Here is a 13,228-nt window from a genome sequence, read left to right on the forward strand (position 1 = left end):
CAAGTCTCAACGGGCTCAATCCTTTCACAGATTGCAGCGTTGTCATCATGGCACAACAAAGCAAAGGATTGAGGATGTCATGGGGTTAGTGTGCACGTCTTTTCAAAGGCCGTCGGTGAGACGGATTAAGAGGAGTCTGGGTGGAGTTGGTGAAAGACTTATTTCTGACTCACACAGGTCAGATGGGTCAAGATAAAGCAGAAATTATTTAAGCCTGAAGAAAAAATAAAAACCTGAACGACAAAGTGTGCGACTACCAAAAGGAAACACTCATTCTTTACCTTCCTCTTGTGTTAGCTTTCTGTTAGCATCTCTTGTGTTAGCTTTCTGCTAGCATCTCTTGTGTTAACTTTCTGCTAGCATCTCTTGTGTTAACTTTCTGTTAGCATCTCATGTGTTAGCTTTCTGCTAGCATCTCTTGTGTTAACTTCCTGCTAGCATCTCTTGTGTTAACTTTCTGTTAGCATCTCATGTGTTAACTTTCTGCTAGCATCTCATGTGTTAACTTTCTGTTAGCATCTCATGTGTAAACTTTCTGCTAGCATCTCATGTGTTAACTTTCTGTTAGCATATCATGTGTTAACTTTCTGTAAGCATCTCTTGTGTTAGCTTTATGTTAGTATCTCTTGTGTTAGCTTTATGTTAGCATCTCTTGTGTTAACTTTCTGTTAGCATCTCTTCTGTTAGCTTTCTGCTAGCATCTCTTGTGTTAGCTTTCTGTTAGCATCTCTTGTATTAGCTTTCTGTTAGCATCTCTTGTGTAAACTTTCTGTTAGCATCTCTTGTGTTAACTTTCTGTTAGCATCTCTTGTGTTAACTTTCTGTAAGCATCTATTGTGTTAGCTTTGTTAGCATCTCTTGTGTTAGCTTTCTGTTAGCATCTCTTGTATTAACTTTCTGCTAGCATCTCTTGTGTTAACTTTCTGTAAGCATCTATTGTGTTAGCTTTCTGTTAGCATCTCTTGTATTAACTTTCTGTTAGCATCTTTTGTGTTAACCTTCTGTTAGCATCTCTTGTGTTAACTTTCTGTAAGCATCTATTGTGTTAACTTTCTGTAAGCATCTATTGTGTTAACTTTCTGTAAGCATCTATTGTGTTAACTTTCTGTAAGCATCTATTGTGTTAACTTTCTGATAGCATCTCTTGTATTAACTTTCTGTTAGCATCTCTTGTGTTAACCTTCTGTTAGCATCTCTTGTGTTAACCTTCTGTAAGCATCTATTGTGTTAGCTTTCTGTAAGCATCTATTGTGTTAGCTTTCTGTTAGCATCTCTTGTATTAACTTTCTGTTAGCATCTCTTGTGTTAACCTTCTGTTAGCATCTCTTTTGTTAACTTTCTGTAAGCATCTATTGTGTTAGCTTTCTGTAAGCATCTATTGTGTTAACTTTCTGTTAGCATCTCTTGTGTTAACTTTCTGCTAGCATCTCCTGTGTTAGCTTTCTGTTAGCATCTCTTGTGTTAGCTTTCTGCTAGCATCTCTTGTGTTAACGGGTCGGTTTTGACCCATGTCTTAAATCAGCTGTAAAATACACTAAAAACAATTATCTATCATCCAATTTGTTTCTCATCTCTTGGTTACCTTGTTAGTTGTTACCATGCTTCTTTATATATGAACATATTGTTGTATGTTTTAATATTTTTGGTGTGGGCCTCTGGGACTTTTCTTTGTCAGGATACCTCGATTTCCATGAAAGACATTGTAAAATTAACCTCAAAGAAATCATATAAATAAATAAAAGGTTGTTGTGTTTCCTGACTATTACTATTATTACTGAGCGGTATTAGAACACATCTCTTAAATACAAATATATTGACTTACTTATTATTAACTTAACTAACTTAATTAACTTATTATTACTAAGTATTTTTTTCAGCCTTTTTTCAGCAATAGAACTGTAATAAAAAACTAAATGAAAAGCAGAACAAGCCATAACACCAAATATAGATCTGCAAGGTCAAACAAACAACAACCAATTAAGCAAATCTTATTTTTATAACTGGGTCAAAACCAACAACAACCAACCAATTTTGTTGAAATAGAGGTGAAGTCAAAAGTCAAAAAGCCTTGATTAAATAAACACATTTATGTGGTTCTTTCATGCATTAAAAACCTAAAACGTGTCGGTGCCGACCCGAACACAAGAGGAAGGTTCAATTTAAAAAAAGAGCAGCGGACATTTTGACATGTTTCCTCAGTAAGTCTTCAGTGTACCGTCAGAATATCTTAGGTGACAGTTTGTTAAGGCCAAAGAAGCGCATTGTGACCTCAGTAGTTCTTCAACAAAAAGGCAGACAAAGAGATCTCCACCTTGTGGCGTTCACTGCCACTTGTTGCGTTGGCAACAGGAGCATCGGGTGAATGATTGGAAAATGTTATTAACAAAAGAACACCATGGGGCTTGTTGTCTCCTCTGACAAGGAGCTGGTGAGTGAGACATCAGATACAAGTCTGCGACTAAATCACACTTCCTTTTGACATCCTAAATACCGGATGAGACCCTAATCTGACAGGATAGACTCACTAGGATATTTTCAAGTGCAACAATTCATGGTATCACAGTAAAAATGAACATTCACCAAGAAGAAATAAAAGTTAAGTACAAGGATAGAGACAAATGTTTGTCATACATTTGTTAAAATGTGTCTTCATAAATATAACATCTGGCACAGCGTTCGAAATACACGAGGGCAAAGGGTAAAACTGCCCCGAAGAAATATAATTTTGCCCCTGATATCACTAGGAGAGGTGCAAAAAATGCCCTCACAATTTCCTCTAATAATTATGATGATTTAATGAACTTAGAAATGTAATGCACTTAGAAATTAGAAATGCGACGTCCGCGTTTAAATCAGACGTCTTGACTTCCTGTCACTCGTAGCGCCGCTGCTCTCACAGCTGTTGCGCAACACACAGGACAACATGCGGACACGCCGCTGCTCAAAGACGTTAGAAAAAGCCCTTGCTGGTTTACTGGAATATGGTGTGAACAGACAAGAAAGGAAATGTTTGAGACCATTCATAGACCTGCTATTGTCAACTTACTTTTCAAAAGCTTGTAGAGAATTTGCACACAAGAAAAGGAGGGTTGAGGACGACTATTATATATACAATGAGTAAAGGATTGTTCGGATTGAAATACATAATTGTTTTGTGACAAAGAAATTCCAGAGAAAACAAGGTTGTACAATGTACAGTATAGAATGCAGATATTATTCTTATTACTAGTTTTTGACCTTTGATGGAAGTTGCTGCATTAGAGGTCAAACAAAGTCGGTACCAATTAATTTGCATGGCTTTGAGGGATTTAATCAAAGCCTGTTCAAAAACAATAAAAATAAAAACTTTTGTGAAGTGCAGCCTTCACAGTAATATGAATTCCCTTCAGGCACGAGTGAGATGGGAGAGCCGATTTACAGCCGAAACATAATAATACCATGTTAAACGTGCTACAAGTGGGAGTCAGACAAAAACTGGTTCTAGTGCATCTGAATTGGACTCCAGGAGGTCAACCAAAAACGCCACTGTGGCTCCAGACACGCCAGGTGTCTGCACAGCACCGTTCATGAACGGAGGGAACACCGGTGGCAGCAGCAAGACTGTGTGAGCCGACGATTGGCTGGACAGATGCAGCCTTCCCTTCCACCTGAGCGCAGTACCTCAGCCCTGGAGGTAGCGTCAGACATCCCCGCCATCTGATTAGTAGTGCGTCCCGGTAGTGAGAAAGAGAGACGAGAGAGGGGAAAAAGAGAGAGATGGGAATGCTGTACCTCTATTTGTCTGACTCACTGTGTCTCTACCTGCATCTGCATTTCCCTCCGTGTTGCACTAGCTCTTTCTGTCACACTGGCTTTCCCTGCTTCTTGTTGCACGAGGTTGCTCATATTCACGTTGACTCTCCTTCTGGTTCAACGTTTGTGTCGCTTTGCCTCTTTGTTCGCCTCGGCCCACCTCCCCTTGTTGCTTCACCGCTCTTAAACTGTGTCCGCTGGGAAAAGAGGAAGAGCGAATGCAAACAGACAGGAGGGTGGAAGAGCAATAACATGTTCTGACTGATCATAGAAAGCAACAATTGAAGGGAACCATTTTGCCTTTAGTTTATTGTAAGAAATGGGAGCAAAATAAGCTATTTGACTTACTTAGTCTGGTTAATAATGGTCTGTTAGCTGCCTCCTCAAAACAAGAAAAACAACAGCAGGATATGATTAATAGATTTATTTTGCAATGACATATCCAAACTCATTACAGCAGCCCTAGACACTGACATTTTGGTTTGATAACTGCAGTAATAAAAGGTCAAATCATCCCATCAATTAGTTCCTCCTTGGCTCTTGTCTAATAAGTGTGTGGTATGTAAAAAAAAAAAGGTGAATCCGATATGGGGAATGTTCAGAGAAGTCCTTCTCTCTGCATCTATATGCCACGCGACTTGAAGTAATTCTCCAGATGTAAATAGGCATTGTGTCAAATGCAAAAAAAAACAAACTGGGATAAATTTGAGCCATCATTTCAACTAAAAAAAAAACAAATGAGTTCACGGGTGTGCAGACAAAAGGGTAATTAATCCTCTTCCCCCGTGCCTGCCATCTGCATTGTGGTTCTGGTGTGTTTGTGTGAAGACGAGGAGACAGACGAAGCACAGATTTGATTTAGGTTATTCTGGTTGGAGGTGACAAAGCAGCAGCAGAGACATAACGAAGCGCTGCGCAGACATTAATCCTGCTCTTGCTTCATGAAAACCTCAAGCTACTTTCAGTTGTTAGGAAGGTGATTTTCATCAAGTCGTAATGAGTCACGCAGTTACTCCACCCATCACGACTAATGATTAGCTCGGGACTAAAGACAGATATGGTGTCAGAAAGGCTTACAAGCCACATTATTCATTAACGTGCATGCGATATTGTTGCGTTTCATTCATATTCTGCATTGTTACGCAGCAATCAACCAGTCTACATGGCTGTGGCCAGTTCTGTGTACTGCATGGCGACTAGCTTCTTTCTTCAGAGACTCATTTTACATTAAACTGCTGCATCATTTTTCTGCAATGCACGTGTACTTTCTGCACCTAGACATCGTAAAACGAGAGCTTTACAATCAGATTACTGAAACAAATTACAGTTAGATTGTGTTTTTTATTCACTGGTTGGGCGAAGCCAGAATGGACTACTTCAAATAATATAGCTACGGTAGGCCTACATCATTTGATTATGATTATTGATGCAATAAAGTGTTCAATACATTCATGTGGTAAAGGCAGAGCTCATTACATTTGGCTATATACACCTTAATAGAAGATCATAGTTTATTAATGTATAACTGGCCAAAGTAGTAACTACTATTGTGCAATAATTCCCTCTGAGATGTGACTAGAAGTATGAAGTTACACAAAACGGAAATACTCAAGTAAAGTAGACTACAAGTACCTAAAAACTGTACTAAAAAGTACAGTACTTGAGTATCCTAGATATACTTTATACTTTATTCCACCACTGCTAGAACAAGAGCACAACATTGCTTTCAAGAACACAAAGTCTCTTAAGTTTGCTCTCACATTGCACCAGATTGATGCATTTAACTTAAAAGAAATTTAAAAAAATTGACAAGGGAAAAAAACACCTCAAGAGAGTAAAAGCATCTGTTTTATAGAACTTTGCTGTTTCCATACAGCTTTTCTGAAGCGATACTTCAAAATGTTCATAAAAATACCCAATGGTCTGGAAAAAATCCCCAAAATGTGGATGTTTTAAATTTGAATTGATCGAAATTAGGCAGGGGTTACACTTATTTTAAAAAGTCTCCTGCCATTGAAAGCACTAGTTGGAAACTCAGTTCTGTTTATGTGTTTGAATTTAAAAACAGATATCCACACAGTGGTGTGTGTACTTTGAAAGCAAACACTGAAAGATAACTAGCAAAAGCAAAAGGACTGAAACCTAACAACAAAAACGCTGATGAAATACAAATAAAGACAAGAGTTTTTTCAGGTGTACTTGGTACTTAGGCGTACCCTAAAGTATTACATAATGTGGTCCACTGCAGGACACACAGCCCTGCCTGACATCTACTTTCCTCCTCTGACTAACATTCAATGTACAAATATAAAAAATAGATTCATCTCATTTTATGGAATGTTTGAGAGATATTTTCTTATTATAAATTTGCCAACCAGTAGGACAAACATGTCAGGCAAGCGTTTAATAAGCCATGTAAAGAAATGTTCCTTTACATGGCTTTTACCAGATTTTATGAACTGCGAGTAGCACTTTACTACTAGAGATGGACCTTCCGTAACATTATGAAGACGACAAAAATTGAAAACATTAGATTATTATAAAACACTAGCAGATCCACAATTCTAGTCAAGTTTCAAATTGACTGCAAAAGAGAAAAGGGAACTTCAAGTGACGGCCACAAAACTTTTTGTTCGCTCTATATTTAAAATGTTAAGTTCAGGGCCTTGACAGAGGGATCACTTATTCACAGGCGTAGTATTCACAAAAGAATGGCCTCTTTAGACAAGCAATGAATGTATCAAATCAAAAACTAAGTCTGTATCAACATAGCATGCAATACGCGCTTGTCATAGTAATTGCATGACAGCAGGGGAAAAAGAAGTGCCCTTAATGAATGAGGTCATTTCTTTTGTGCAGGACAACATTGCAATAACAGGCTTTAATACACTAACTCACCTCCTTTCCTCAACCATCCTTAATATATAATTTCAGCACAATAATGAGCACTTCAGCCATTCTCAGACACGAGGGATTGTACGTAATGTAAGTGCATCACCGAGTGAGAGGGATGGGGAGAAAGAAAGAACAAACTTCACAGGGCAAAGAGAATACACAGATCAATGGGGAGACGCACTCATCAGGTCCATCACGATGATGTCGATTCTTTCTCATGTTCAAAATTAATTGTCGCTTTTGTCGTGTTCCCTTCTTAATTAATTAAAAGCATTAATAAATTAAAACGCGTCTTTAAGTTATTTCTATTTCTAATGACCCTAGAAGGGGAAAAGAAGAGCATAAAGCGTCGTCATCGTGTTCACCTTCTTGTGACGACACACCAGCACACATTCAGAGAAGGAACAGCAGAAGAAAGACTGAGTATGGAAAATGTCCATACTGCCGTATGGAAATGTGCATCTTTCAGAAGCAAGTTGCTGGAAAACAGGGTGGGAAAGTTTTGCGCTGCGTCTTTTTTTAGTTGTTGACAAAGTTATACAAAAGATATGAAACACAAAAGGTAAGGGAGCTTGAGATTTTTGGGTTTTGCAGTGAATTAATTGTGTTCTACTAGCGTACAATTTGGGGCCCAGCGGCACAGCAAAGACTGCGTCATGGAATTATAATTTTCTGGCTCGTCGCAAAACAAACACAGGCCCACAATGTGAGGAAATCCACCACTTGGGGAAAAAACAAAAGTGTGACTAAAACACAAAGAACAACGTTGCTATTTAGAGGTTTTGGGCCGGATAAGCAAAAACCCATCACAATTTGAGCCATCTGCTTTTGTCTGGTTGCAAGAATTATTTGTGCCTTTCCTCCTCCTCTCTGAATGGCAGGATTAGTTCCATGAGAATTTATAAAAGTCTCAGCAAAATATCCTCTCTGGTTTCTTGTTTTGCAAATTGTTAACCCTGTATATGACACAGCTGATCAGCGATGGCTCGACAGGAAACCTACACTACAATTTATATATTCTACTTGTATGTTGCCTATGATGCTGACTGTGACTTGAGCAGCAAAGTCACTATATTTCAGCGTTGCAGGTTTTTGCAACAGCCCTTTTAACAACATTGCATAATTCCCTACCATGTTTTTTCTGCTCATCTTCATCTTCATCAACACAGACATCATGGGGACGAAGCACAGAGATGGAACCGTTTAGGAGCAAGGGGCTTCTTAATTTAACACTTTCTTTATTTGCTTCCATGTACTTATAATTCTAATTTTATTCGTGCATTTTTTTGTGTTCAAATTTCTGTTTAATTTGTTCAATAAAAGAATGTTAGAAATACTTTTTATTTCATAAGAAACATGGTGGATTTCAGCACAGGGAACCCATCTATCGCAAGTAATATCTAGTAAGTAGTGAATACGATATTCATTATCGCATATCACATATTTTCCTCATATCGTGGAGCCATACTTCCAAACCTCCCATTCATATACCACCACAAGAAAATCAAAAAGACACTCAAATTATGTTCCTGATTGTCATATCTCAAAACGTGGTTAAAAACTTGAATACATGACTGAAAAAAATATGATTTCATTTTGGATACCCTCAAAAACATAATCATTGTAAAAAATGTCTGTGGGTGAGCCAATAACATTTGATGTATTTGTTTTACCACCACCACTAGAGCAAAATGTATTCATGATGTAGTTTGTAAATTTAACAATGAACTCCACTTCTTGGACAGAAGAAATTACAAATTATACTTTCTCTAGTTTTGGGGCATATTCACGGTTGATGATGAAAGGAACAAGACAAGAAGAAGAAAAAAAAACTTTAACTGAACATAAAATAGTCATTCCAACCACTAAAAGGCAGCTTAACTGAGATAAACACAGAGTTTTGTTGTTTAAACAAACAAGGCGAGCACACAATATTCTTAATTCCCTTAAAATTCCCTGGAACTCAAGTAAAGTCCTGCAATGAATTCATGCAGCTGCTTTTAGTGTTTAAATGTGTGCTACTTTTGTTTTGAATTGCACTCTATTATAAAAGGTGTTCATGTCATATTACCACATTTTTTTGTTTGCACACGTGCACAGGTGCACTCAAACATTAATTACGCCTTTTAGGTACGTCCAGCTAGCTTACGCTGTGAAAAGTTAAGGCGCGTTTGAGTGTGTGATGTTACGACAAATTGATTGAAATGTAGTACGTCTTCTGATGAAGCCGACCTTTCTGTCAAGTTAGTATTAATGTCATCAGTCAATATTTCCAATATACTTGTGTCTAGACATTTAGCGTTAGTCAATATCATACGAAGAACTTAAGCTAACGCTAACCGCTAAGTTAGCACAGCCGTTATCGACCGTTGGAGCTGGCAAACTTGGCCGACAGTATCGTTACTGTGAGCAAATTCTATAATTATGTAAAGACTAGAAAATAAAGTGAAACAAAAACCACGAAGCGAGCCACTTACCAAAGTTACGAGGACACGTCGAACTGAAACTTCCTCGGCACCCATCTTCTAATGACGGTTAGCTTTGAACCGCTAACAGCTAAGCTAGGTTACGTGTTAGTGTGGGAGATTTGTGCTGCGTTCAGGAAAACTGGGGAATTTGGCTCACATCCTTTAGTGGACTATGGGGAATTCATGGTCTGAATGTCTACGTTGTAAAACAAAAATTAAACAATGAAAAGATACTTCAAAATAAGTAAAAGTACTGCATTCAAAATCCAATTCAAGTTAAAGTACGTATGTACCGACAGCCAAACAATAGTTTCAAAGTAAATGTAATAATCACTGGAATATTACAACTGATTGATTCATTGACATGTACATGTAAGCACAATATTTCCAACTAAAATGTAATAAATTATCAAATACAAATTAGCATAACATGGAAGTACTACTCGTACAAGTACCTCAAGATTTTAGTTAAGTACAGCACTAGAGTAAATGTACTTAGTTATTTTCCACCGCTGTGTGCTTGTCTCTCCTTTGCCCAATCTTTTTGAAAACTATTATTATGCATTTGGGGCTGATACTAATTGTGATTTAGAGACACCTGCTGTATCGGCGCAGTGCCACGGATTAAAGATGTGCTGATTTATCAAAATCGCATCGAGGTTTGACAGTGTCACTGAATTTGAAAGTTATTATTCTCAATGGAGTAAAAATGCTGGCACTGTGACAACACTAGTTATACTTGTACTTATACAGCCAATACATTTATCTCAGCATATGAAGCAGCAACGTCAAACACATAACTTGTTGATGTTGTGCAATTTAGCTGTCGTTAAACTCAAATTACTGCCATTAAAGTTCCCTCTGTTTATAATTGTAACGCACAGGTTTGAGCCAATGGGTTGTGGTGAAGCTGCATATTTTGGTGTGGCTTAATTAAAGATACAAATAAAATATATTAAAAATGCAAATATAATATAAATTAACAACCTAAGCCTGGCAATACTTTACCGCAACATGGATGCAAAGTCACAGCAATGTCAGAAAGTGTTCTGTAATTGCTCATAGACCTGACATGTCAAGGCTTTTACACAATAAAATATGCAGCGAGATTAATATATGTGCGATCATTAAGTGATGCGGAGTCAACCAGCATGGTGACAAACCTTCCATAAGCCTGACCTTGAAAACAGCATTATGCAACATAATCTTTTAAGTATCTAAAGTGATTCAGCTTTTGAATAATTCCCCTTCATTCCCACTCTTTGCTATACATCCTTCATTTTATTAGCATGTGACCTCAGAGAACTCATTTTGTCTTTTTGAGTTGTTTTACAGTGAAATGCTGGACCCCACACTCACCTCTGGTGGAGAAGGCATTTTGAACACAAGTGGATAATCAGACACTAAGATGTCCTTTAAAGCTTTTGACGGTTTTAAAGTGATGCGTCTATCTGCTCGGACGAGAGATAATCTTCAAATAGTACACAGCACACTTATCTATAAAGAGTTTATTTTGAGCAATTTGATTTGAAGAGAAAAAATGCGAAACCTTTTTCCTTTGAAATCCAAACATAAAATGATTCTTTAAAGCTCATTCTGGAAAGTAGGAAATAGATCATCCGGAAAAGTGCAGCAGTTCAGGTTCTTACTGAAACAGACACATCATATTTGCTCTTTTTTTATGAGCAAACAACCCAAATATTAACGATTTAATATAACAACCCCACAAAAAAAACTCCAACATTCTTCAGGAAGGGTGTCTGTCTAAACTGAGCCTTCAATACTGTCTTTCTCTATGCATGCACTGCCTATATGGAGCAATATGTCCATCCCTAATCATGTCTTACATGCATGGGGGTTCAGTCGTCTCACCCCGTGTATCAATTTTTCTTTATTAAATTAAATCATCGAACCCTACATAGCTGCATAGTTGGAATGTACCGTCTGGTAAAATCAAAACACAGCGAGAGCCAAATAGTTCTGCTAGAGACAGATACTGAGGAGACGGGTAAAATAAAAAAAGGAAACATGAATGAATCTTCCCACGTGACTTGAATGTGAAGCCTTTGAGAGAATGCAGAAAGCAAACTAAGCAAACAGTTGATTGTCAGCTCAGTGACTAAACAAGGAGAGAGATATTTGTGTTTGACTTTCTTGTTTTCTCTTGCTCCGTCTCCTTTTGGAAAAGGGATTGTGGCTACTGAGCTGACCCATGTGCATAACGGAAGCCAACAAAGCCAGCCCATTCACAAATACATACCTGGGATTCTTCTCAACTCACGGTTTGATATTTGCCATTTCCAAACACATGACTATTTAAAGTGTGTTTTGTGGAGGAAACTGTCGAGACGTTTTGTGTTTGAACCGAATCATCTACTTTTTCTTCCCTTTAACCCTAGAACACGAAGGTTTTTAACCCTAGAACACGAAGGTCTTTAACCCTAGAACACTAACGTCTTTAACCCTAGAACACTAACGTCTTTAACCCTAGAACACGAAGGTCTTTAACCCTAGAACACTAACGTCTTTAACCCTAGAACACGAAGGTCTTTAACCCTAGAACACTAACGTCTTTAACCCTAGAACACGAAGGTCTTTAACCCTAGAACACTAACGTCTTTAATCCTAGAACACGAAGGTCTTTAACCCTAGAACACGAAGGTCTTTAACCCTAGAACACTAACGTCTTTAACCCTAGAACACGAAGGTCTTTAACCCTAGAACACTAACGTCTTTAACCCTAGAACACGAAGGTCTTTAACCCTAGAACACTAACGTCTTTAACCCTAGAACACGAAGGTCTTTAACCCTAGAACACTAACGTCTTTAACCCTAGAACACAAACGTCTTTAACCCTAGAACACTGACATCTTTAACCCTAGAACACTAACGTCTTTAACCCTAGAACACGAAGGTCTTTAACCCTAGAACACGAAGGTTTTTAACCCTAGAACACTAACGTCTTTAACTCTAGAACACTAACGTCTTTAACCCTAGAACACTAACGTCTTTAACTCTAGAACACTAACGTCTTTAACCCTAGAACACGAAGGTCTTTAACCCTAGAACACTAATGTCTTTAACCCTAGAACACAAACCTTTAACCCTAGAACACTAACGTCTTTAATCCTAGAACACTAACGTCTTTAATCCTAGAACACTAACATATTTAACCCTAGTACACTAACGTCTTTAATCCTAGAACACTAGCGTCTTTAATCCTAGAACACTAACGTCTTTAATCCTAGAACACTAACGTCTTTAATCCTAGAACACTAACATATTTAACCCTATAACACAAACGTCTTTAACCCTAGAACACTAACGTCTTTAACCCTAGAACACTAACATAATTAACCCTAGAACACTAACGTCTTTAACCCTAGAACACTAAAGTCTTTAACCCTAGAACACTAACATCTTTAACCCTAGTACACTAACCTTTAACCCTAGAACACTAACATATTTAACCCTAGAACACTAACATATTTAACCCTAGAACACTAAAGTCTTTAATCCTAGAACACTAACGTCTTTAACCCTAGAACACTAACATATTTAACCCTAGAACACTAAAGTCTTTAATCCTAGAACACTAACATCTTTAACCCTAGAACACAAACATCTTTAACCCTAGAACACAAACCTTTAACCCTAGAACACTAACATCTTTAACCCTAGTACACTAACCTTTAACCCTAGAACACTAAAGTCTTTAATCCTAGAACACTAACATCTTTAACCCTAGAACACTAACATCTTTAACCCTAGAACACAAACCTTTAACCCTAGAACACTAATGTCTTTAACCCTAGAACACTCATGTCTTTAACCCTAGAACACAAATGTCTTTAACCCTAGAACACTAACGCCTTTAACCCTAGAACACTAACGCCTTTAACCCTAGAACACTAACGTCTTTAACCCTAGAACACTAATGTCTTTAACCCTAGAACACTAATGTCTTTAACCCTAGAACACTAACCTTTAACCCTAGAACACTAACATCTTTAACCCTAGAACACAAACCTTTAACCCTAGAACACTAATGTCTTTAACCCTAGAACACTAAC

The 13,228-nt window shown here is 37.7% G+C and overlaps 1 protein-coding gene across 1 annotated transcript in view; it reads right to left on the reverse strand.

The window, feature by feature from the left end:
* The window catches only part of LOC306745299 (CUB and sushi domain-containing protein 3-like), a gene marked incomplete at both ends in the record, with an annotated part of 218,685 nt that overhangs the window by 187,759 nt on the left and 17,698 nt on the right, over nucleotides 1-13,228 (reverse strand). The gene's annotated exons all lie outside the window — the stretch shown is intronic.

This window comes from Taurulus bubalis (genome assembly GCF_910589615.1).
Source record: "Taurulus bubalis genome assembly, chromosome: 12".
In the NCBI taxonomy this organism is placed as follows: Eukaryota; Metazoa; Chordata; class Actinopteri; order Perciformes; family Cottidae; genus Taurulus; species Taurulus bubalis.